Below are 26672 nucleotides of genomic sequence, written 5' to 3' on the forward strand. Positions count from 1 at the left end.
TCCCAACAAGTGGTATCAGAGCGAGGCCACTTTTCACCGGAATCATCGCCGGAAGGGGCAACAAGGCTAGAGGATGTAGAAGTTGGAGCAAATTCTATCAAGTCAAAGACTTCATCATCAAGCTCAAGTTCAAATGGAATTTCAAGATGGTCTTGGATTCAACACAAGGGTGCCTCCACCATTCACAATGATGAGCTTCGATCTTTGGAGATCAAGGATCGAGAATTTCTTAATGGTGGAGATAGAGCAATGGTTTGCTCTAATGGAAGGCTTCGAAGCTCCAAAGAATTCAAAGGGCAAAATTCTCAAGAGAAGCAAGTGGAGCCAAGACCAAATCCAAAGATGTGAGACCAATGACAAAGTGACCAAGTTTTTGGTAAATTTATTGCCAAGCAACATCTTGGAGAAAATTGGAGATTTTGAAGATGCCAAAGAGCTATGGAGCCAATTGGCCAAGATTCATGAGATCCCCTCCACTGTACCAAGCCAAGAAAAATCCAAAGAGGGTGATTCATTGGAGCAAGACCAAGAGGAGGAGAATTCCGAAGGTGAGAGATGCTCATCTTCCGAAGAAGAAGTCCAAGAAGCTTCATCTTCAAAGGAATGCAATGAAGAGGACAAGGAGAGGGCATACTCCTTGTTCCATGTACAAGATGAAGATGAAGAAGCCTCCACCTCTAGGATTGAGGGGGAGTGTAGATCATTGACACCGGAGCAAGAAGAAGCCTCCACATCCGGGTCAAGAGAAGAAGAAGATGATGTATCCTCCAAAAATCAAGAGACATCAAATGGAGGATCAAGTGTCATCCCTATACATGAAGGTATAAACGTTTCAATTAAAAATAAAAATCATATTATATGTTTGAGTGTAGGGAACATGGGCACTACATGAGCAAGTGCCCCAAATTGGCCAAGAAGAAGGGCCAAGTCGCACTAACGGGCAAGGTGAAGCCCAAGGAGATCATCCCCACAACAAAGAAGAGCAAGGAGCATATTGTGTGTTTCTCTTGCAATCAAAAATGACATTACCGGAGCCAATGTCCTAAGGGGAAGAAGGCGGTCAAGCCTAAGGGAGGAAGCATGAGTCAAGGGGGAGCCTACAAGGTAAAACGAAAGGTATCATTTGTTGAACCTACCCCGTTAAATAATGGTAAAAAGCATGCTAATTCAAATTTTTATCATTTTAATTCTATTTACTACAGAAACAGGAAGATGATAACATTAAGAAAAAACATGTAGCTTTTCATGCTAAAATGACCACACCTAGGTCTAGGAAGGTAGATGAAAATCTAGGCAAGAAAACAAAGAATTTTAGTGATGTGTCTAGAAACAAAAATGGTCATGGATTTAATGAAAAACGAAAAATTAAGGACTTAAGGGTGGAAAATCAAGTCTTGAGGTCAAAACTTGATAAATTAGAAAAGACCCTAAAAAGGATGGAAAATATCCTAAAAGGGTAAAATGAGCAAAACCTAGGTTTAGGACAACAAGAGTCATCCAATGGTCATAGAGGTTTGGGATACAAATCTAAGGCTAAGAAGGATGTACCTTCTTATCATAGGGTTCCATATAGTTATGGAACCAACCCTAGGTCAAATGGTCAAGTCAAAAATACTAGGAAGGCTATTCCTAAGAGTATTTTTGCAACAAATGTGACCAAGACTTCTAAGAAGTCCAAGAAAGTCACAAAGAAGGTCACAAGGGAAGAAATCCCTAGAGTTGATCTAGAAAATGTGATCAAGGCTTCTAAGAAGCCTAACAAGGTCATTAGGAAGGTATCTAGGGAAGTCATCCCTAGTGAATACCTAGAGCATCCAAGGAGCACCAATAGATTTTGGATTCCTAGGAGCATTTTCTCTTCCCCTTAGATGGGTTAGAGAGTGTCAACTCAAATTGAAAGGGTAGTTAACCCAAGCATGATAAAGTTGGCACTCTAAGAGTATTTTTAAGGTTATTATTAACCTTCGAAAATGAAGTGGATTTTCATTTACTCTTGGGAAGAGTAAGATGTCTCATAATGTGAGAAATTTAAATTTTACAATTAGTTTGGCACATTTGGAAAAATTATAAGAACTACCAAGTTGGGATTGTGGTATGTTCTTAGGAAAGTAAAGGCAATTTAAGCCTTAACTTGAATTGGTTGCTCTTGTGGAAGAATGAAATATGCCAAAAATTTGAGGAATGTGCTTAGTTTTTAATTGGCATAAATACATCAAGAGATTAGAGAAATGTCAAAATTGGATTTTGGTATTTTCTTGGGAAATAATGGGAAATCTTGGGTTAAATTTTAATTTAGCTAAAGATTAAGGATACTTGGATAGATAATCTAGGTATTTCTTTTATGCTAATTTGCCATACTTTATTTGCCCATCATATGTCATGACATCATATTTATTTTTGCATTCATGTTTTATTATGAAAAATATAAAAATACCATGTGATGTCATACATACATCATGTAGTTCTAGGAAATTTTCTTTTTGAAAATTATTTATCTTTGATGTATGCCATAACACATCATGCATTATTTTAAATTCTTTGCAATTAAGGACAAATGATATTTATTAACAAGTAGCATCCTTAGTGGATGTTCATAACCTCAAAATGCCTAGGTAGATATGCATGATCCCTAGATTATGGCAAAATCGAAGTTTACATCTCACTAAGAACTATAAGGTGACTTGTATATGGTTTAGTTCACATTAAATACAAGTGAGATGTTAGGATGATGAACAAAAACTCAAGATGTTGATTTAGTGCATTCTTTTGAGTTTTAAGTTCATCAAAACACATAGTTATGTGTTTTCCAATCATTGGAAAAGCTAATGTACAAGTTATGTGCATTGAGCCCAAAGGACATGGTTGGAAATTGGTTTTGAAAATGATATCAAATATGATTTTGAAAACCTTGGTGAAGACTATCTTTTGATAGTACTCATCATTGAAAAGTTAGATGCAAACTAGAAGAAAACACTAAAGTTTTTACAAGTTTTATAGTTTATATCAATCTTGGAAAATATGAAGTATTTTCTTAGAAAACTATTTTTACTTGATAGTATATGCCCTAAATAATGTCTACATGAATTTTCATAATTTTTCGAATTTTGTAAAATTTTTGAGGAGTTTTTGAAATTGAATGAAAGTGAATTTCAGCAATTTCAGAGCTTCAATCGATCACCCGATCGATTGAAGTGCCTCAATCGATCTGTCGATTGATTGAGAAGGCATCTCTCGCGAGCAGAAGCTCGCTGGATTGATCCACCGATCGATCCACGCAGTCTGAATCGATCAGTGGATCGATTCAGCAGGGTTCAATCGATTAGGACCCAACTCCAATCGATTGGGGATGTTGATTTTGGCTGGGAAAGCTTGATTTCAGCATTTTGAACCACCTTTAGTCTAGGTATCCATTCCTAACCCCTCAAAACACATTTGTATACAAAAAGGGGGAGTTTTTCATGATGAAAACAAGGACGGATTGGTTAAGAAAGACTAAGTAGAAGTTTAGGTTGAGATTTGGTGTCAATATTGAATTTTTGAACCTCAAAAAATTCTAAATTTGGGTTTCCTAAAGGTTTAGGGATTCCAAGTCATTGTTGGTGCAATGACAGAAGTTACGTGCATGAATTTAGGGGGAGTTACTCTTTAAGGGCAAGAAAATTTATTTTTCATAAACCTTGGAAGATGGTTAACCTTCTTTAGCGAAAATACTCATGGTTGGGCATTTGAATGTAATGAATAGTGGATATCTTCATTATTCATAAGGTATATGCTCAAGGATGAGCGTTTAGAATAATGAAGGGTATGAGACCTTCATTATTATGTTATGAACAACGAGTGAAGTTGTCAACAACGTTGGGTAACTCTTCAGGGGGAGAGTTTTTGATGTGTGCCAATAGGGGGAGATTGTGTGGTTAAGTTAGGCCTTCATTACCTAAAGAGGGAGTTTGCACTCTAGAAAAGGAGGAGAATGAAGGAAACCATCATTCTCATATTGGCATGGAAGGAGTTGAGGCTATGAGATTAGCCTAACTTACAAGTGGTATTGTCAAACATCAAAAAGGGGGAGATTGTTGGTGCATTATTCTCTATGTCAAGGTTGACCTAGTTGAATGAGCTTGAATTGGTTCAAGCTCGAGTCTTGATGTTTGGGTTTCAATGTTTGACAATACATGGAGACAAGACATGGAGATTGCAGGTGAAATTGTTCATGTGGTGAGATTGTGAAGGAGAGTCAAGTAGGTCAAGGTTGACCGGATACTTGACTGAAAAATCCTAGTGAGTGAAGCTAGGTGAAAGTCTTGGTGAGTGAAGCAAGGCAGAAGGAAAATCCTAGTGAGTGAAGCTAGGTGAAAGTCCCGGTGAGTGAAGCCGGGTTGCTGGAAAATCCTGGTGAGTGAAGCCAGGTGAAAGACCTCGTGAGTGAAGCTAGGCAGTAAGGAAAGTCCTGGTGAGTGAAGCCAGGCAAATGAGAAGTCCTAGTGAGTGAAGCTAGGCAGAAGGAAAGTCCTGGTGAGTGAAGCCAGGCACAGGAAATCCAAATGGATCAAGTTTGATCAGACATCTGGTGTTGGGAAGCCCAAGTAGGTCAAAGGGATTGACCGAATACTTAGCACGGGAAATTCAGGTGGATCAAGGTTGATCGGACACTTGGTGAAAGAGTCCTAGCAGGTCGAGGATGACCGGATGCTAGGCATGATGTACCAACAGGTCATGGTTGACCGGATGTTGGTTTAGGGCACTTTGGACTTGTTTTTGGGCAAAAACAAGGGCTGGATCGATCAGCCGATCGATTAGCTCATGCCCAATCGATCGACCGATCAATTGAGAGAGTCTCCGTGACAAGCCTCCTCCCAATCGATTAGTGGATCGATTGGGGAGAAGTGTCGCGCGAACAGAAAGCCCCCCAATCGATCAATCGATCGATTGGGAGCCTCCGATCGATCGGGCGATCGATTGGGAGGTGCGATTTCGCACGATAGGCCCTGGATCGATCAGCCGATCGATCCAGGCAATTCCCGAGAGCGCAGAGGCACTCTGGATCGATCGACCGATCGATCCAAAGCCTCCCCAATCGATTGGGAGCAATCCAATCGATCGGGATTTGACTGTTGGCGCAGGATATAGCTGTTGGCGAGCGTCTCTCTCGACAGAACTCACGGCTTCCATTTATGATCTTTACCACATCTCCACAGCATCTCTCTCAGGTTCAGATCGCCAGTTCTTGAAGGTTCTTGGAGGCTTGTGCTGGTTCACATCCAAGTCAAGAGGCGAGGAAGAAGTTAGGGTTAGGGTTTCGTGCGCAAACTTGTAAGCTTTTGCTTGTATTTTGTTTTCCTTTCCTTCTTCTTGTACTGAGAGCTTGTAAGGCTTCTCCACCTTCGGTAGTTACCGAAAAGGAGAGTTTTCATAGTGGATGGTGCGTGAGTGTGTGGATCCTTGGATTAGTCACCTCTTCTTGAGGTGGATTCCAAGTAAATCCTTTGTGTTAGCGTTATATGTGTTGTTTCTTGTATTGCCGCTGCATATCTTTGAAGAAACAAGCAACCACTACAACAAAAACTGTAAACGACAACGGATATTATCCATTATTGTAGAGTCAAAAAATTGTTGTAACTGAGGGTGTTGTAGAATGTATTGCCCTACGACAATGGTTTTGAATCCGTTGTCTTTGTAGACATTTGACAACAGTTTTTATCCGTTGTTGTTTATATGCCCAAAATTTGGCTACGAAGGATACGACAATGTTTTAAAACCGTTGTGGTAGATAATTTCAACAACAGAAATAAAGCGTTGTGGTAGACATTTTTTACAACAGATATAAACTGTTGTGGTAGATAATATTTGACACATTTTGTTTTTTTACAATTGTTTTAATATATTTTACAACGGATAAAACCGTTGTCTTTTATCATTTTTTACAAAAAAATTTCATTGTGGTTTACTTAGTTTTTACAACATTTTTAACTGTTGTCTTTAATGTTCATTAATACCAAACAACCAATCTTATTTTACTATAAGCAAACCACCAATACAAAACTAAATATTTACTAAATTAAATCCAAAATAAACATCCATATATAATTCATCTTGTAGCCACACATATACAAGATGAGTAGTATCAAACCATGCATAAATCACATGTTTTCTAGTACTGTTCTCCATATGACTTTTACACATTAGCAAGACAATTTACAACCTAACAAAGCTCACTCCTTGCATCAAAGTCTCAAGCTACACGAATTGACTGAGTTACGTACCTGCAACAGAAAAATTAAACAAAACTTATCAATTCCATATTTAGATTTATTCATATAAATCTACACAAAAAACAAACAATATAACCAACTTATAGTCTAAGAAATAAAACTTATGCAATACAAACTTATGCAATACAAGCAATTCCAGGATTTTGCATAGCTCTAATATAAAACAATTCTATGACAACGAGCAATACCAGAATTCCAGAATTCTTATTTAGATTTATTCATATAAATCTACATAAAATACAAGCAATATAACCAACTTATAGTCTCAGAATTTAACTTATGCAATACAAACTTATGCAATACAAGCAATTCCAGGATTTCACATAGCTCTAATATAAAGCAATTCAATGACAATGGTCAATACCAAAATTCCAGAATTCTGATTTAGATTTATTCATATAAATCTACATAAAATACAAGCAATATAACCAACTTATAGTCTCAGAATTTAACTTATGAAATACAAACTTATGCAATACAAGCAATTCCATGATTTCACATTGGTCTAATATAAAACAATTCCAGGACAACACTCATTTCCAGAATTCCAGAATTAGATTTATTCATATAAATCTACAAAAAATACAAGCAATGTAACCAACTTATAGTCTCAGAATGTAACTTATGCAATACAAACTAATGCAATGCAAACTAATACAATACAAACTAATAAAATACAAGCAATTTAACCAACTTAGAGTTGTCTTGGTAACTTCCATTGGAAAACTTATGCACATAGATTTAAATTCGCAGAATAAGTTTACTCTACCTATGCCTGTCTATTAGATCAATGAATGTCATTGACCTTGCCATTGAGTTTCTAAATAATCAGTCAAAAATATTCTTAAAAGATACTCGTGGCAATAAGAAATTAACTAAACCTATAGAAAATGTATCTAAACATTGATTTAGGATGCAGACTTGTTGAGTTATAGGCAGGATTGACAAAATGACAAGAACTTGTCTAGGCAAATGTTAAAAATAGACAAGGAAATTAAAATCAATTAAGTTCACTATCAACATTTAAAATATATATATGCGAACTTTAATACAAATTCTCTGTGTTGTAGAAAAAAAATAGCAATCTATGGAAGGTTCAAGGAAACAAACAATTAGAGAACCCGACTATTAGAATTACACAAGGAAACAAGTAATGTTATCTGTTAGAAGTATTGTTATAACAATTATCTCTTCAATTAAGAAGCAAAGCAAATGGAAGAGAGACAACTAACTGAGCAAATGGAAGCAAATGGTAGTATTGATTTCCTATGCTCTGGATGTCGATACAACAACCTACAAAGAAAGAAAAAAAAGCATCATCAAGAACAATATATCAAAAAAAACCCTTAAAATATTCTATGAGAACAGTTTCTATGCATCTTTATGAAGGTCTTAACCAAAAGACAGTTTGATCATATTAGTATCACTGAATTATTGAATCTGCAATTTGAGTTATCGATGCTCACCCGCTATTTCAAGCAACAGAATGTGTAGATCTTCATGCTGAATAGAGCACGAATGGTACTGCAAGGCATGTAAACAAAATCAGCTACTAATGCATTGTGAACAGTAAGAAGAGGCATTCACCATTTGTTGCAGTCCTGATAACTTGCATAGTGAGGTTAGTATCTAAATTAACTTTCTACCTACTCCTGCCTTGATGATTCTTCTAGGTGATACAATTAAAGGAATGGAACATATCAATTCCTAGAAACTTTTGCCTGCAAGTGATAAATGGACGAAGATGTGCTTGCATAGTGAGGCGTGAATGACTTGGTTTATCACCTGCAAGTGAAAATTTATTAGTGTGTTGCAACTACAGACATCACAAGCTAGGACGCTTCATCCTAAGTTGAGAATCTTGCATACCAGGCACAGTTTCAGAGAGGAGTGAATGGCTTGGTTTATCTTGTGCATTATGTACTCCTGCCAGTTCATCTCCTGCAAGTGAAACTTTTTTAGAGAGGCACGAATGGCTTGGTTTATCTTGTCCATTATGTACTTCTGATGGTTCATCTCCTACAAGTGAAACTTTTTTGGAGAGGGGTGAATGACATGATTTATCTTGTACATTATGTACTCCTTGTGGTTTATCACCTGCAAGTGAAATATTTATTGGAGTGTGTTGAAGCTACAGACATCACAAAATAGGACGTTTCATCCTAAGTTGAGAATTTTGCATAATAAGCACATTTTTAGGTGATGGTCTATGTTGAATAATGCTGCCAATAGCAGCATCCATCTCTTGAAAAAGGCTCACCATCCTTTCTACGTGAAAAGCATGCCTAGTGTCTGCAAATATTTAGAAGAAAGGCTAACACATGAAATGATTTATAATTTCAGAGCTGTGTAAAAGTTGTTAATTGTAACAAATTTATACCTTCGTATCGAAAAGGGTTTTGACAAGAAAGGCAAACAGAACGTTCACTGGTTAAAGGAGTGATAATACAGTCGTTGAATACGCTCAGAGCAATGACTTTGTATTTAGTATTATCTATCATCAGATTTGGAATAACACACAAATGGACACAAATACCTACAAACTATGTGATTACAAGGTAATAATTTTGGTGTTCTAAGCAAACCATTGCTGCAAGAAAATAAACGATAATAAGACATATTATTTCATTCTAAATGAACTCTCAAATGAAAAGAAAATTATTCTTATCACTGAAGCTAGAGAATTGAAGCCTTAAAATGACTGAATAACACTACCATATGAAGCATTTCAGCTCCTTCTCTAATTTGATGAGATAATTGAGAAATGGACTCCACAATTGGGATATCTCTTCTGCATCAATCATCTTTGTAACACTACTAAAAGAAGGAAAACATTAAAAAGAGAAATCTACATGAGTTCTTCCATTTTACATCTACGTAGCCTCCATTGTAGAGTTGAAAGTAAACACAATAGAATTACCTCCTTAATCACGTGGCTTGTAGCTTACAAAAAGGTTGGTCTTTGGGTGCGTTGGCTGAAAACGTAGAGATCTTATGACGAAGGGGGAGAAGATGAACAAAATAACAGTATAAGGTAGGGGTCTCTCCTGCTATGATTTCTTTTTTCTAATAAAAGAAGTAGCACTGAGGAAGAAATGCATAGACGTAAATATAAGAATAGAATTTAAGGCTTTGCTGCTGCCTTAAATTCTAATAAATGGACGGAGAGTGGAAAAAAAGACACATCTTCACTCTAAATCTTAAAGTAAAAAAAAAATCAAGCACGACCACTTGTCCAATATTTTCCTTAGCACTTAAAGTAAAAAACTTAGCACTTTACATTAGCAGATTTTATTACTAGTATTTTGGTTGTTTGGTATTTCACCTCCGAGCACAGTTCAGCTGTATTAACTTTATATATATATATCTATAGATGCAGCATTTTGAATCTCAAATTGTGAATCTGATTTAGAAGAAACCTGTTCTACTAGCTTGTGCTTCAACACCTTCTCTTTGTCAAGGATCTTGATAGCAACAGGTTCCCCAGTCTCAATGTTCTTTGCAAACCTAACTTTTGCAAATGTCCCTTCCCCAATTGTGCGTCCGAGCTCATATTTACCCACATGACGCTTCACCTTACTTTTACTCGTTCCACTTTCCATTCTATAGTTTATTTGATAAGCACCCAAACTATGATTGGTATGCTTCACCAGTCTGTTAATATAGAAATTTCAGTTAAAATTGAAGTTAGATGGTAGAATGTTTTATGTTTAAAAAATTTAACAGCACTAACAGTTCTTGTCCATTGGTAAAAGTTAAAGAAAGAGATCATGAACTTTTAGGCAGCATGATTGTGGTAGAAGTCTGAGGCTGCATAATTAGAAAGCTCACTCATCTCGAAACAAAATTCCACAGTTGCAAAGCAAATTTGTTATATTTCAATACCAAAAGACCACAGTGCTATAGAGATGTATTCCCAAATAGCTTTAGTTAGGAAACAGATTGTAAAGCTAGTAAATAAGACAAATCCCACGACTGGTTACAACAACAACACAGAGGCAAAACTACATACACACAAAAAGGGGGGAAAGAAATTATTAGCCACCAAAAAGAGGAAATACGAAAGACGAAAACCCCAAAAGCGTCTTAAATCTCATTAAAAACAAACAGAAAGTTTTGATCTTTGCAACAAGAGTAATCCATCGATCACCCGCTTACAATAGAGGGGATTAGGGAACCGACCTTTGAATCCAGCGATGCGGCACTTTTGTTGGATCAAGTATGCGGGTCTAGGAGACTCTGCAGCAGAAATTGATGAGGGGTCGGTGGGGGCGGCAGAGTGGAAACACAAAGGAAACCGATGGGTGTGCAAGTGGTACAACAGCAACAGCCGCTATTGATGGCAACAGAGGTGAAGGCGAAGGATGTGGTGGCCATTGAATAGCACATAGAACAAGCAAATCTGCTTCGTTGTGTGCCACCAGTATCCGGCAAGGAATCTGGATGTTTCCCCCTTTTTTTATTATTGAGAAAGAGATGTTTATTTGGAGATTAAATATTGACCTGATGGATTGGAGCTGGAGCTTCTGGCGCTCCTCCTCTGAGATGGTGGCGAAGGTAGCGTTGCCCTGCTGCGCGCCGTCCTTGATGGGGGTGGTCGGCACCGACCTCTTCTTCTGCAGGGAGTGCAGTTCGTCGATGGTCTTCACCTTCACCGGTGGCGCGCTGTCGTCGTGGCAGATCTCGTTCTCCGGTTTCTCCCTCCCGTGCATCTGGATCTTCGGCAGCCCATTGGAGAACGCCGCCACTCACCAGGAAACGAGAAGGAGTACAACGTCGTATGAGGAGAGGGAAAGATAAATGGCTTAGGTTTGGGAACGCGAAAACACGGCGCCGAAAAGAAAACAGTGAGGGAAAGAAAAACAACGAAGGGGGGAAATGACCAAATTCAATTACAACGGTTTTTTTCAAAACTGTTGTCGTAGCCGCTAAAAACACGGATAAAGACAACGGTTTATAAAACCGTTGTAAAAAGTATTGTCGTTTAAAAAAAACTCGCTCAATGACAATAGTTTTGCTAAAACCGTTGTCTTTTATATTTAATGGGTAGTTCAAAGACAACAGTTTTGGCAAAAACCATTGTCTTTGAGCAAATACGCAATGCTTTCTCTTAAAACCGTTGTCGTAGGGGTGTTGTCGTTTACAGTTTTTGTTGTAGTTAACGAAGAGTACGATCGCAGAGCTATGCAAGCACATATTTGATCCCAACAAACCCCATAAGAGGTAAGGAAGTTCGATCTCAAGATTTTTCTATGTCTAGAAGAGATATGTTGAGTCAGCCTAGTAAGAGGGAAAGAAGTTTGAACTGGTCACTTGTGTACGTCTAGGAGATGGGTAGAGGTAAGGCTGAGTCAACTCTATAATGAAATGAAAAGATGAAAAGGAAAAAGGATTACTTGATTTTGAGACCTGCCTAACACTAGGGGAGGTACGGCTAAGTCAACTTTGTAGGGGAAAAGCAAGTTGATCCTAACTTGCTTTAGTGTAAGAGAGATAAAGCCAAGTGGCCCTATGGATGTGAGAGAGCAAATATCACTTCAATTATGATACAATGAGTATGAGAGAGCAAATACTACAACAAAAATCCTCATAGAAATTAGTGGAACAACAATGGTTTTAAGTAAAAACCGATGTCTTTGAGTATTTTACACCGATTTTTCTAAAAACCGATGTCTATGAGCGCAGATTTTAGCTCATAGACATCGGTTTTTTAGGCGATGTCTATGAGCGCCCTTTTTTTCGTTAATAGACACCGATTTTAACTGCGATTTTTAAAATCCGGTGTTAAAGAACCAAAATAAAATATTTTAATATTCCCACAGCTAAAATTTGCAACATTGTGAAGTTCCCTCCAAACCTAAATCTATATCGCGCCCCTTCCTCCGCGCGACCATCTCTCTCGCCTAAGCCTAAACCTAAACCTCCGACCATCTCTCTCAACCTCATCTCCCTCTTCTCCTTCCTAGATCGACGCCCCTTCCTCTCCCGATCAAGATCAAGACACACGATGCCCTTACTTCTCCGTCCAACCACACTGCATCTCCTCCAACTCCACCCTTAGGTTGAGAAGAGGAGCCCTTCATTTTATAGAAATGCTCACAGTTAAAAGGGCAAGTTAGCGACAACAGCGGAGCTTTTACTCACTTAAGCTATTTTCCCTGTCTCAGCCCTCGCCGGAAAGAAGCGAGGTGTAGAATCGAAGACAGCGGTCGTTCCCGCCCCCGTTCGCATTTCACCGCCGATCCTCCTGGTGGCCGCCATCTCTAAACCCTAAAATCTCTTCTTTTGGTCGGTACAATTCGATCTCTCTTCAAAGCACATTTTTTTTCCTTTGCGCTAGAGAATGAGAAGCCGGCTCCATCCGACGGCGGCGAGAGGAACAAATCCGTGAGAAAATTCACCTTCAGAGATCTCGCCGCGCCCACTCACAACTTTAGGGAGTCGAATCTAATCGGAGAAGGCGGCTTCGGGAGAGTCTACAAAGGGCGACTCGATTCAGACCAGGCAAGTTGCTCACTCCTTCTCCCCTCCTCCTTGCTTCTGCCATCTTGCGGCTTCGTCTGAACACCGGAACTCGGAAACCAGATTGTGGCCATCAAGCAGCTTAAGCAGGATGGTTATCAGGGGAGCAAGATCACTGTGACCTTAGAGGGCCCCTTCTCAAAGAGGTAGTTGCTTTTTCTTCTTCTCCTTGGAATCTATTTAATTCGTTATTTTCCCTTTTTGTTTAAATTTTTTCCGTCGCATGAATTTCCATTCTGCCGAGATCTGTCTTTTGGTGTTTTAGGTTAAAATTGCACTTACGCTGCATTGGTGAATAACCATCTTCATCTGTATTAGTTTCTCATCATTTGTGGCTGGAATTTGAGTAATTATTGTTTCAATATTCACTTTTAAGGCACTTTGCGCCGTGTTCTCAAGAAAAAGGTTTGTTTTTGCGTGTGAATAATGGAGCTGCACAACGCTCGATATATTATGTTTTATAGGTTGGACTCCTTATTTTGAGGCAGTGTTCATCTTTAATTTGTCTTGTTTTAGATAGTTTGGAGGTCAATACTATTCATCTTAGAAAGCCATTTGCTGCAGGGATTGTAAGTTGTGACAACATGAACTAGTGTTTGTAGGAGGCAAAAGTAGGTTCGAGATTTTGGTCTTTCCTGCATTTCCTTTTTCCATGGAAAACATTTTACCTAGTACAAATTTTAGGTTTCGATGTATGAAGTTGGTATCTCTGTGTGTGATTTATGTGTCTTTTGATTCCCCTGCTCATAGAAAAAACTAATTTGATTATTGTCTTATTCTCTAAGAATTTCGTCCTTGCCCCACCTTTTCTTATGCCTAACCTAAAACCTAAAACCTAAAATTGAAGTGTGAACTGACCAATCAAAAAATGGAATATGCAAAGGGGCTCACGTACTTGCACGATGTTGCAAACCCTCCCGTAATTTACAGGGATATGAAGGCGGCAAACGTGTTGTTGGATGAAAACTTCAACCCCAAGCTGTTTGATTTTGGACTTGCGCCTAAACTTGGGCCTGTCGACGACAAAACGCCTATTTATCTTAGCTTATAGTTTGGAAATCGAAACCTACTTCTGTGCCTTTGATGTTGAAATTCTTATTTGCTCTTCACCATTGTTTCTTCTTGTGTCGAAATTGAAACCGCGACTTGTATTTCTCTTTAGAAGATACACTTGAAATGCACTATATATGGTCGATTCTCATAACTGATTGTTTGCCAAGACTATAGAAGATGAATGTAGACTCCATTAAGTACTATCCAGTTTAAAGCAAAGGATCTCCATGTGTGTGTATTTTAATTGCATAATTTTAACCCTTCTAATACCATTTTGTCGCAGGTGTGGACACTACAAGAAGCTTGCCCCTGAATATGAAAAGCTTGGATCGAGCTTTAAAAAGGCTAAATCTATTTTGATTGGGAAGGTTAGCATTGTTCTAAATCAGGCCAAGAAGCATCATCTCTTTTACTGAATAGGACATGCTCAGATTCCTTTTTTGGTTTTATCTTTTCTGATCATTTTGAGTCTAAATGTAGCACACTACTAGTGTGCTATACTGCCATGTAGTGATTGAGTCTAAATGTAGCACACTACTAGCAACTATCCCTTCTAATGTAGTAGTATTGACTCCAGACATTTGATCAGATTGTTCTTGATGTAAATAAAGATGTTCTTGTTGAATTTTATGATCCATGGTTAGTGTATTTGCTGAGGTTCTTTTTTTTCTCTCCATTTGTAGCATTAGATACTTTTCCTTATCCACTGTAGACGACTAAGTTTCTTATCTTCAAACAGGTGTGGCCACTGCAAGCATCTTGCTCCTGTGAGTATTTTTGTTGAGACAGGGCTTAAGACCTAGATTAGCCTAAGGTCATATTTGCCATGTTTTTAATTATGAGATTACTAGATCTAACCTGATTCATTGATGTGGATTTAGTCAATTGTGTACCTTGATGCTTCATTAGTTCTGCTACCTATTTAGATTTTGGAGAAATATTATATGATGTTAATTTAGAGTAAGTTGAAAGTAGGTATCATTTATTGAATTATATGTATTTTGAAACTTACATATTGCTAAATAGTTGTCAAACTGAGAGTTCTGTATTTCTAATCACCTATGTACTAGATTTAGATTTGGGAAATTGTGGTAGTGTGATGCCAGTTGATTCCTTAAATGCAGAATCAACATCTGATTGAGAGGAGGATCAGATTCACTCACAATTCTTGTTTTCTACAAATTTAATATTTGAATTCGTTGATGTTTGAGAAGAAGTGTAATGCTAAAATGCTTCCAACCTTATCCAACATTCATCTGACATGAAAATTGTGTGAAAAATGTGCATTATGACCTACTATATTTTGTGCTTAATCATTATTATTTCTCAAATTATCATGATGAAGTCCTCTTCAGTCATTTTTTTTGGTATATCATCCTTACTATGATAGGGTGTTAGCAATAATTTGGTTTGATATGAATGATTCCATCTAAAAATTCACTATACTAAAGACTATTTAGTCATTTCCTATGTGGGAGGATCAGAATTTTCAACTTTGTCATTTTGAAATTAGTTTGTTAAGCGGGATACCTTCTGCATTTCAGGTATGGAGTTAGTGGTTATCCTACCTTGAAGTTTTTTCCCAAGGAAAACAAAGCTGGTGAAGATTATGAGGCTGAACGGGAGTTGGATGATTTTGTTAAATTTATTAATGTGAAATGTGGCACTAGCCGTGATGCGAATGGTCAACTTACTTTCCAGGTGAGTGATAGATTGTGAAGGATCATATTGACAAACTTTGTTCTTCAGTCCGTAGTTGTATATGATAGTTACTATCTTGTCTAACATTGCATACGTATCTTCATCAAGATATGTAAGCAAATCATAAATGCACATCTTAATTTAGGTCTTATGCTAGGCTAATTTGTTGTGTCATAGATTTCTCTATCCAATATATATCCACTTATCGGCATCGCAACAACGACTTTCATTGATAGTTTCCTAGATCTTTTACTGTGTCACATATTTATCTATCCAATATATCCACGTATTTGCATTGTAGCAACTGCTATTATTGATAGTTTCTCAGATCTTTTTCGCAATAAGTATGCAGTGGAAGACTCATTGATTGTGATGGTATGTTCTCCCTTTCTTAATATGGTTCATTGTTTAAGCAAGTAACTATACTATGTTTGATTTCTTCTTGTCTATCTACACAGATTGCTAAGGGACTAAGACCCATTTTTCTTGGCCTTATATTGTGTGCATCCCATAGTCGTACGTTCTCTATACTTAATGAGTGATTCGTGCCTTTGGAAATATATAAACACTTGGGCCATCACGATGTTATTTGAAATGGTAAATTTTTTTTTATTTTGAACTAGAATATCCTGTTTGTAGTAAATTCAATATCAAGTTTTAAGATGCAACATCTCTACCTACTCTTTTCGAAGGATCATCATTACTTTTTCAGCGTTCTTATGTACCTTTAATAGTGTTTAGAATAAAAGGAAACAAAACTGAAACATAATTCTACATAATTGATGCTCAAGGTGATCAAAATTTTTCTTTATTCACAATTTTTGTTTTGAAAGTCTGGTTGATTACGCATATTGTTTGATTAGATTATAGTTTTAAATTTGATGGAATGCTTGCCTTTATGCACAGAGACTATGCTTTGCATCGGAAGTGAATGGCATCGTTATCCTTCTTCATTTTTTATGCCTTCGTACATTAAGGAAGTTCAATGGATAAATGAAGGATTTAGGGGTCTTCTCCCATATCCTTTTAATTCAAGTTTGGGAGGCATGACAACTACCCCACCTTATTTCAATGACAAGAACAAGGGTTCTCATGGCCAATATGTGTCTATTAATGGGATTTTCAATGTCTTGCTTACCACGCTAATCCTACTTCTGATTGGATTTGCAGCTTCAAGATATCAAACTCTACACCTTCTATATGGAGCTAGATTTGCAAAAGCCATATCCAACTCGAGGAAGTGACTTATTGACATGGGAGGTAGGTGTACCTCTTTAGTTCCGCTTTTGATCAAATATCCCTATAAAGATTCATTTGTGTGCTCTTAATAGATCTATTCCTACAACGTTGTTATCTAGGATTAGCATTTATTCTGTTAAATGTGATTTATGCACCTATAATTATTCTGGCGAAGTTAGCATTCTATTAAACTAGATTATAACCTTTGCAGAGAACTTATTGGTAACCAAGGACTTTGTGAAGATAGCAAATTTTGGCCTTGCTCGAGAAGTTCATTCGAAGCCACCATTCACAGAATAGGTTTCAACACGCTGGTAAGCATGTTTATGACAAGCACTTGTGATCTTATATTTTTTATTTGATACATGTACACATTTGTTTTAGTTATTTGACATATGGTGGATTTATGTGTTTTTACAGTTTACAAATCTCAAGTACTCCAGAGTTGAAATTGATGAAGTGCGGTTCGAGTGGGCTGAATGCATGCTAGATTACATTTGAAGTGCGGTTCTACCTTGATGTGTTAAAAGAATGTTCTACCTTGATTTTGATATCTGTTAGCTAGCTTTTGATGTAAAAAGAATGTTTGGATATTTTATGGATATTGTTGTAAGAAGATTATTTATATAATTTGTGAATATTTGTGTATTTTATGGATATTATTGAATGAAGAATATTTGTATAATTTGTGAATATTTGTGTATTTTTTTTGTTATTGTCGGTTTTTCATTGTTTCGGAAATCAAATTTGTGCTGTTAAAAAATATACATATTACATCGGTCTTCCACCGCTGTAAAACCGGTGTTATTAACTAATGTTACATCGGTCATTTACCGCTGCCAAAACTGGTGTTATTAACATACAATATTACATCGGTTTTACACCGTTGATGAAACGGTGTCGTTAAGTGATACTACACCGGTTAATAACCGATTCGAAGACCGGTGTCGTTAAGTGATACTACACCGGTTTTAACCCGATGTCTAAAATGGTAGACTTTTAACATCGGCTTCATAGACATCGGTCGAAAATGAAATAGACACCGGTGGAAAACCGATGTCTATGAAGGTTTTTGTTGTAGTGAAGTGTCACATCAATCTTGAAATCATAGTTTGAAATCTCCAATCCTTGTTTCAATTGATTTTCATTTGCGTCTTTAGCATCCTTTGCCACTCCAAACTGCTCCTAAAAGTGTAAACAAACATCAAGTAGATCTTTGGACGTAAAACAGCAATTATGCTAAAATATAATAGAAAAGAGTGCAAAATACATAAATCATAAACATGAAATATATGTAGATGAGCGCCAAATAGTACGAAATAGCGTATAATCTACGTGCATCAGACCTACAATTGATATCAGAGCGAGGACACTTTAGAAGAACTAACTGTCGTCTAAAGAATAAATGGTCGAACCGAGCATTTATCAACCAAAGTTTGAGGGGGACTTCGTGATCTGAAAAAAGAAAATAAAGATATTTTTTAAAACAGACTTCAATATATTACTTATGATTAAATATGGTTTTGTAGCACCCAGAGATCAGCAAGGAGCCGAGAAAGAGGAACAATTTTAGAGAAAGAAGGAGAAAGCTGACTCTGTGACAAATAACAAAGCAGAGTTTCATCTGCTAAATTTTCTGCCACTGTAAGAAGTCAATCGGATCGAGACTTACAACTTTGCCAAGGAACTCTGAGATAAATTCCTAGAGCTACATGAAGGGATATCAAAGTCTAAGCTAGCAAAACAAGACTTGATCAGAAATCAATTGACAAACCTCCAAATACAAGAAGGAGAAATGGTAGCTCAATTGCACGAAAAGATCAAGGCGCTTATCACCATATTGACAAACCTCGGAGAACTGGTAACAAATCGGGACTCAATATGATATGATCTCAACGCCTTCCCTAGAACTCAACAGTTGACATCAATAGTTGATGTCACCAATATATCAAAGAATTTGGAGGAAAGTAATTTAGAAGAATTATTTTCAACTTTGGAATTACATGAATCTAGATGTGTAGGAATGTGGAAAGAAAAAGAGTCAAGTCAGAATCTAGCGTTGAAAGCTAGAAAAGTCAATTCAGAGTTCAACACATCATTAGACGAAGACGAAAAAACTTTTATGGTAAGAAAATTTTCAAAGTTTTTTAAATTTAACAAATTTAAAAAATCATAGGCCAAGAAGTTTTTTCGGGGAAAGATGAAAGTTAAATGCTACAACTGCCAAGAAGAAAGACACATCAAGGATGACCGTCCAAAGCTGAAAAAGAAAGAGAAAAACAAAGGGTCATACAAATCAAAGCACAATAATCTTAATGCAACGTGGGATGAGTCATTATCAGAGTTTGAACTGGAGGAGTATGCTGGACTAACACTAATGGCGAGTCACCAAGAGGAGAGCATAAATAAAAGAGGAGCTACATCTAAAGAAAATAGTAATAAAGAGGGAGAATGTAGCTTCAAACCAGATCTAATAAGTGAGGTATGTCTTCTACCTCCTGATCAGCTATATTCAGGTATAACATTAATGTCTAAATCATTATGTAAACTAGAAGTTAAGAATATCGAATTGAAAAAGGATAATGTAAATTTGAAAACTATTTTATCTAAAGTATGTCCACTAGAAGAATTTGATAATGTTAAAAATGAGAATATAAAATTAAAACAACAAATAGAATATTTTAAAAATTCTTCATACTCAAATTCTCCTATTTAAAATTTTAGAAACTATAAAGGTTAACTAGTATTTACTAAACAACAGGGGCCAAATTATAAAAGTGGAAAGAAAAAATATATCCCATAAATTATTTTGATAAATTCAATAGGTAGAAACTTATTTTGGATTCTTATATCATACTTAGTCTAAATTAAATTCATTTTTATGCATGCTTTAAATTTAATATGCTTTAGTTTTTAACTTTGTTTATCAAATTAATTATTTTGCATGACTTTTTTTAATCTTTACTATTGAAATATTTTTCTATGCAAAATAAATTCATTATCTACTCAAAGAAACAATTTTGAAATTTATTTTTTGTTATATATTTTTTTAAAATTGTTATTTCAAAAAATGAGTTTTTATGATTAAAAATATTTAGAAAATTGATTTTTCAAAAAAAAAAAATCTGATCAAGAGTTATGTTTTTTCTTAGAGTAAAAGGTTTCAGAATTTTTTGATAATTATCTTGTTTTTATGAAATTTTGATTAAAAAAAATTTTAAGGCTTAATCTTTTTTCAGAAATTAATTTTATAAAACCTGTTTGTTTAGGAAATTACCGTTATATTATGGATAGTTAGAAAAACTAGCAAGATTGTTAAGATTTGAAAACTAATTTTAATAATTAATTTAAAAAATGTTATCCTATTAAAACTATTTATTGCCATTATAATACAAATATTTGTAGGTGAAAATTTTTATTCTAATCTAACTACTTTTGTTTAACTTTGACAAAAAATCTTCAGGATTTTTCAAAACATAAAAAAAATATTTTATTTATTTTTCCAAAATAGATAATTAATTGATTAAATTAGTACTTTTTTTATTGGTAAAAAGATAAGATTACTGAAAAAAAATTTCAATATTTTTATAGCTATTTTTTGATTTGTCTCTAACTTAGTTTTTTTTTTATGTAATCAATGGGGGAGAAAATTAAGATTAAGTTTATGGGGAGGTAATGATTTAATGATTTAATTGTTTACTTGTTATAATTTCAAGTTGATTGGAGTTAATTGCAATATTATCAATTTTATTGTTTGGTTTAACCCTAACTTAACTTGGGATGATGCACATCAAAAAGAGAAAAATTATAAGTATTTTATGTTGGTTTTGATGTGATCAAACAAGTTAAGTTAAGCTATGCGTATTAGATACCTTGTGTCTAAGTGTGCATGGACTTAGGAACAGAGGAAGTTGAGAGGAAGATGCTGCAAGTGAGAAGGATGACACAAGAAGTTTGTTGACGGACTTGGTGCATCCGAGGGACAAAAAGCTACAGAAGAGTACATTGATGAAGGAGAAGATCATGCATGGCGCTTCCATGGGACAGGAAGTCGGGAATGAAGTCTGCTCGAGGAGAAGACCAGAGTTAGGTTTAGGTGAACTCAACTCTGGATAACCGGAGAATCACCAAAGCGAACAGAGCAGCAGCTAAATAAGTCAATACAAAGTTGACTTGTCTAAGTGCCCGAACTCTAGGTGCCCGAACCAATCTGGGCGCCCAGACCAGTCTGGGAACCAAGACCAGCCCTTTCAAAGACATTGCAGTGGGGATGGAATTTGGGTTCATGTCATTAACATTCCAAGCACTCAGACCAGTCCAAGTGCTTAGGCATGGATAAGAGACTTATCACGAAGCCGTTGCAAAGCAGATAAGGCACAACAGTGGAGGCGCCCGGATTTGGTCCAAGCGCCTAGAACTTGACACGTCATCAACAACTATATTTGACTAGTGAACTATAAATAGAGCCCTAGTCCTCTTTATTCAATACAACACTTGTAGACAACACACTCTATTCTCAAATTCCATTTGCATTTTAAAGTTTGCGCTTTCATCATTGTAAGATGCTACTTTGCCTTCGTCAAAAGGAGATTTTTAGTGGAGCTTTACATCACCTTGGATTAACAACCTCTTCGGTTGCAAACCAAGTAAATTCTTCTTCATATTTTAATTTATGTTTATTATTTTTTAATTAAAGTAACGTGTGTCATTGCTAAGAACAATAGCAAAAGAAAAAGTTCCAAATTGTGTTGGTAGGTTATTCACCCTCTCTCTAACCAATCTCATTAGGACCTACAATTATTACTCGAAATATTACAAGTCTAGCCTTCAACACAAACTGAGGAGAAGTCAAATGAAGTCTAACTCGAGGAGCTTATGATGTTATCCTACATATTGAGGGTGGTGTGATTGGGTTACCGATCTTTAAGAGTGACTTAGGAGGTCGAGTTAGGAAGTCAAGTTGCTGAGCTGGATATAGTGTACTTAGGATATCGAGTGCTTGGGAGTTACTTAAGATATCCCACCTGGAAGTGACTTGAGAAGCCGAGCCATAGTACAATGGAGGCTTCGATGAGTGTCATTAATTCTTGAGAACTCTGTACTCAGGTAGATTTGTTAATACATAAACATATAATGAACTTGACTTAGATAAAAAGACTGAATATATAACAAACTTGACCCTAACTTGACTGGTATAAAAGAGTTTACCCCATAGCCGGGACCAAGAAGGAAGAACTAGATCCTAAGATTTAACATGAACATCCGAGGTTTGAGAGATAATAAGGAAACCAATCTCACGGTGTGGATGAATTTATAAGGTTAGAGAGGACATAAGAAGGTCAACTCAATCCTGGCGAGGTCAAATAGAGTGTAATAAAGAAATATATCTCAATCCTACATAAGCCATAGCAAGGTACGATAGATAAGAATATCCATAACTCGATTGTTCACTTCTGATGAACAAAGGTTAGTGAGAGAATAATAGAAGACCAAATGCAACCCCACAACTTAAATAAATGGATGAAATCAGGGAGAGAATAATATAAGACCAAATTCAATCCCACGACTTTAATGGACAAAATAAGGGAATGTGTAAAATACTGAAAAGGACGAATAATCATAAGGGAATTTTTTAGAATTTTTAAAAAATTTTCAGAATTTTTAGAAATTTTTCGAGAATTTTTCGGAACTCGTGTGACGAGTTTACGGAAATAAATATTGAGCCCCGAGAAATCCTGTTTAGGCTACCCAAATTAAGCGAGGAAAAGTTTAAGGGGGCGTTTGGTACGCGCGTTTTCCATTTTCATTTTCTGGAAAACGCGCGTTTTCTGAAAAACGATGTTTGGTTTGCGTTTTCCGCGCGCGTTTTCTAAAAAATTGACTATCGTTTTCTAGAAAAACAGAGAATGACAAAAAGTCATTTTCTGTTTTCTAGAAAACGCGCGTTTTCCAGAAAATGAAAACGAAAACGGTGCAAACCAAACGCACCCTAATTTTTTCCTTTTCTTTTCCCTTTTGCCTTTTTTTTTATCTCTTCTCCTAATCGCTGTTTCCTCTTCATTTTTCCCGACCCGCCGCCCCCCCCCCCCCCGGTGCCGTTTCTCCTTTTCTTCCCCAAACCGTCGCCGCCGCCGTGTCAATTCCTCTCCTTCCCTCGTGTACAAAACGGTCGGCCAAGGTAGCCGAGCCTTCTCTTTCTCTCTATGCGTCGACACCCCGAGTTTCCCTTTCTCTCCTCCTCCGCCGAGCCACTACCGGTCCATGCCCTAGCCAGCCCCGACGCCACTGCCGCTCTCCCTTCTTCCCTCTGCGCCACGTCTAACCACCAGATCAAGCGATTCTAGCCTCTGTTGATCTCATGCCTAAGCGATGCTGCCCCTCACCTCTTGTGATTCCACTCGATCGCCAGCGTGAAGAGGCAACTAGGGGGGTCCAAGGATCTTGGATTTTCCCTTCCTTGCTGTGATAGAAGTCTCGGTTGAAGGTAAGATTGGGTTTCTAAAATTAGGTTATTGATGTTCTAATCTGTGACCTTCTTCCTGTTCTACACTAGGAGGAAGATTTTGGATCAATTCTTGCTGTTTTCCCCTAATCAGAGCATGGACTCCTTCTTCCTTGCGGAGGAAATTTAGGGTTACTGGTTGGAGGTATGTGCCATACCTAGCTGTGGATTTGGGCTTGATTCTCTGTTGTGGGTGTGGACTGCCGCCAGGGATTCATTGACAAAGAAGAAGAAAAGGGTTGAATTGGAGAACTAGATTTAGAGATCAACAACTTTCCCAGGCCCGGCTACAATTTTCGGCAGTGGGCTGATACAAGAGCAAATGGATATAGATAAGCTTGGTTCGTTCATGTATCTAGAATTTGATTAGTGGCAATTATGTGGGTAGTTAATTTTATAATATGAAATTAGGGTTAAAGGGTCGGGTCTAATCTAAGCTGCAGTTAGATCTGAATTGTTAGTTAACCGAGAATAAATAAACGAAATAGGGTTATGGTAATTAAGAAATTATTTTAGCTATGTATATATGTAGCTAAATTAAATGTGGCTATTACATGACATTGATTTGGGACGAGCACTTCGACGCAGAGGTTGTTGCTCGATCTCCATTTTTGAGGCGGGTACCTTGACCTATCTATTTTGATATGTCTTGTTGATATGTTTAGTAAATTTTAACAAGTAGTACTAAATATGTTTATATCTGCATCGGCATGTCACTATTTATTTTCGAGCATGTTTTGTTTGTTACTTGTTTAGCGTTCATGCCTTGTTTGTTATTTATGTTATGGAGGTAGTGACATGTCATGCTTTATGATATATATCAGACTGGTTAGATACCATATCTGACATATGTACTTAGATCATATTATTTGATCCACGTATTTGGTACATGTTTGTTTTTATGGAGGTAGATAGGATTAGGATATTTCTATGCTTAGTGTTATGCACCATCTCGCATGATTGCATGCTGTGCGATAGTTGGCTCCATTATTGTTGAGCGCATCGCCAGTTACATGGGGTTGCACACACATCCACTCATGGATTAGTGGTTTTTATTCAGGCAGGGTGTGTGCAGCAAGTTACTCTGTTTGGCTCCGTTGGTCCGCTCATGGGTAGTGTGACGCAGCGTGGTAGCCGACAGGGATCCCTCCTCTGGACTGGCTTAGGGAGATGAGAGTATTGCGCTCCCCCACTTATGATTTGGGGTAAGAGGATAGGTGTACTCTGACAGCATCCCATCCACTCAGTCGCTCAGGAGCAGTGATGACAGAGTGCACGGTTGTCACAATCTTACCCACTCGGTCTCACCATCGTGTGTAGATGGCTGACTGGCGTCAGGGGTGACCAGGACATGTTATTGGCATCATATGCATTATTTGCATTTATTGCTTGTGTTTGTTACATTTTATATGTTGTATATTGGATGGATGCATTGTTTGACATGCATACAGGATTTATGATACTCGGGGTCTAACGGCCTTGATATCCCTATTCCCAGGTTCTGGTTAGTACAGATAATCCTTACTTTGCCATTTTGCATTTTCTATCTAGGAGACTGTATGCATATTTATTTCTGCTGGTTATTATTTACTATGCATGTCAACTAGGTATCCGGTGAGTGTTGGACTCACACCCCGTTATTATTATTTTCAGATTGAGGCTGTTCAAGAGGTTCCATTCACTAGTTCCCCACCACTGCGCGTTGCGACGAGTTCGCACATTTCGATTTCCTTATTATGTTATAGACTATGTTTCAGACTTGTATCTTTTGACATTTGGATCTTGTACGATTTCTTATTCTCGATGGGGTTTTGTTTAGATGCATGCTGATGATTTGTGTTTTATGGGTGTAGTTGAGTAGGATATCAGATTTGTGTTTTATGGGTGTAGTTGAGTAGGTTATTTGAAATGATTATCTTATCGTTGCTTAAGTTAATGTTTTACTATTAAACTACGTGGGTGTTTGATTATTTTCATTGTTATTATACATATTGATGCTGATGTAGTTTATGGCATAAGAGTGATTAGAGAAGATCGGAACGACATTTTCGTCTTTTGGCAGGAGTAGGGTTTTAGTGTTTATAAAGCAATGTTCATTGATCGAGGGAGGAGGGAGTTTTTTCTGCTGCCGCCACCTGCTGGAACAAGGGTTGCCGCCTTCGCCTGAGATTGCCAGCAACACTACCGACGCCGACACCCTCTATGACACCTCCTCTCTCCTTCGGCGCCGACGCCGCCGCCTCTCTCCCTCATGCTGGTCGCTGTCACTTCTGTAGGACCATTGCGGCCGGCTAGAAGGGGGGTTGAATAACCCTGTAAAAATAAAGACAAAAAACACCCTTCTCGAACTTTCAACAGAACACTTGTATCAAATAAAGTAAACAGAAAATAGAAAGTAAAAGGCTCACAGAGATTTGACTTGGTTACAACCGGGGAGGTTGTTAATCCAAAGAAGATGTCGTACTATTATCTCCTTCTGGCGGAGAAGCCTTTTTACAGCAGTGAAGTGCACAACTAGAGAAGCTAAACTAGAGAGAGAGTACAAGTGTTGTTACAATGGGTTATTCTGAATTGACTGAAAGCTTCTAGACCAAGGCTATATTTAAGCCTTGGTCGGGGCGCCTGGAGGGGTTCCGGGCGCCCTGGGGGGATAAATTTTATTCCCTAACGTTCAGATCTAGATTTGACTCGATTTGGTCAAAATTCACTCTTCGGGCGCCTCGGGCTGGTCCGGGCGCTCCGGACCCTAAGTCAACTCCGGTTGACTTTTTTCGCCTCGGTTCGGGTCTTCAACTCCAGTTCCACTCACTTGGGTGATCTCTGCCATCCGGAAAAGGATTCACCCGAACCCAGGTTCCAGTCTTCTCGAGCAGGCTTCCCTCCAGCTTCTCGTCTCTCGGAATCACCGCGTGTTTCCTTCTCGTCTGCCAGCGTACTCATCCGCAGTCTTCGTCCCTTGGTCGCACCCCATGCCAACCTTCTCGCTAGCTGCGTCTGTTGCTCCTTGAGCAGTCTTCCACTCCGGCTTCTCGTCCCTCGGAACCACCGCACGCTTCCTTCTCGTCCGCCGGTGTCCTCTTCCGCAGCACCTCATCCCTCGGACGCACCGCGTGCCGTCCTTCTCGCTGGCTGCGTCTTCCGCTCGACTACCTGTACTCCTAAGCTCCTGCACACTTAGACACAAAGTTAGAAACACACAGGACCTAACTTAACTTGTTGATCACACCAAAACCACCATGGGGTTCCAACAATCTCTCCCTTTTTGGTGTGAGCAACCCAAGTTAAGCTAGGGTAAAAATAGACATAAAATAAACTTAACTAAATTTACAATTTAAGTGCAAAAATAAAACAAGTTAATATTTTGGTCTACCTCCCCCTAGACTTAT

At 37.6% G+C, this 26672-nt stretch overlaps 1 long non-coding RNA gene across 1 annotated transcript; it reads left to right on the forward strand.

Annotated features, from left to right (window-relative positions):
- The first annotated feature begins 16595 nt into the window (after positions 1-16595).
- LOC121994049 lies at positions 16596-17233 on the forward strand. Its single transcript, XR_006115560.1, has 3 exons — positions 16596-16805; positions 16996-17098; positions 17205-17233. It is a non-coding gene; the product is annotated as an uncharacterized LOC121994049 (long non-coding RNA).
- Positions 17234-26672: the final 9439 nt, after the last annotated feature.

Source organism: Zingiber officinale, chromosome 6A, assembly GCF_018446385.1.
Source record: "Zingiber officinale cultivar Zhangliang chromosome 6A, Zo_v1.1, whole genome shotgun sequence".
NCBI classification, from domain to species: domain Eukaryota; kingdom Viridiplantae; phylum Streptophyta; class Magnoliopsida; order Zingiberales; family Zingiberaceae; genus Zingiber; species Zingiber officinale.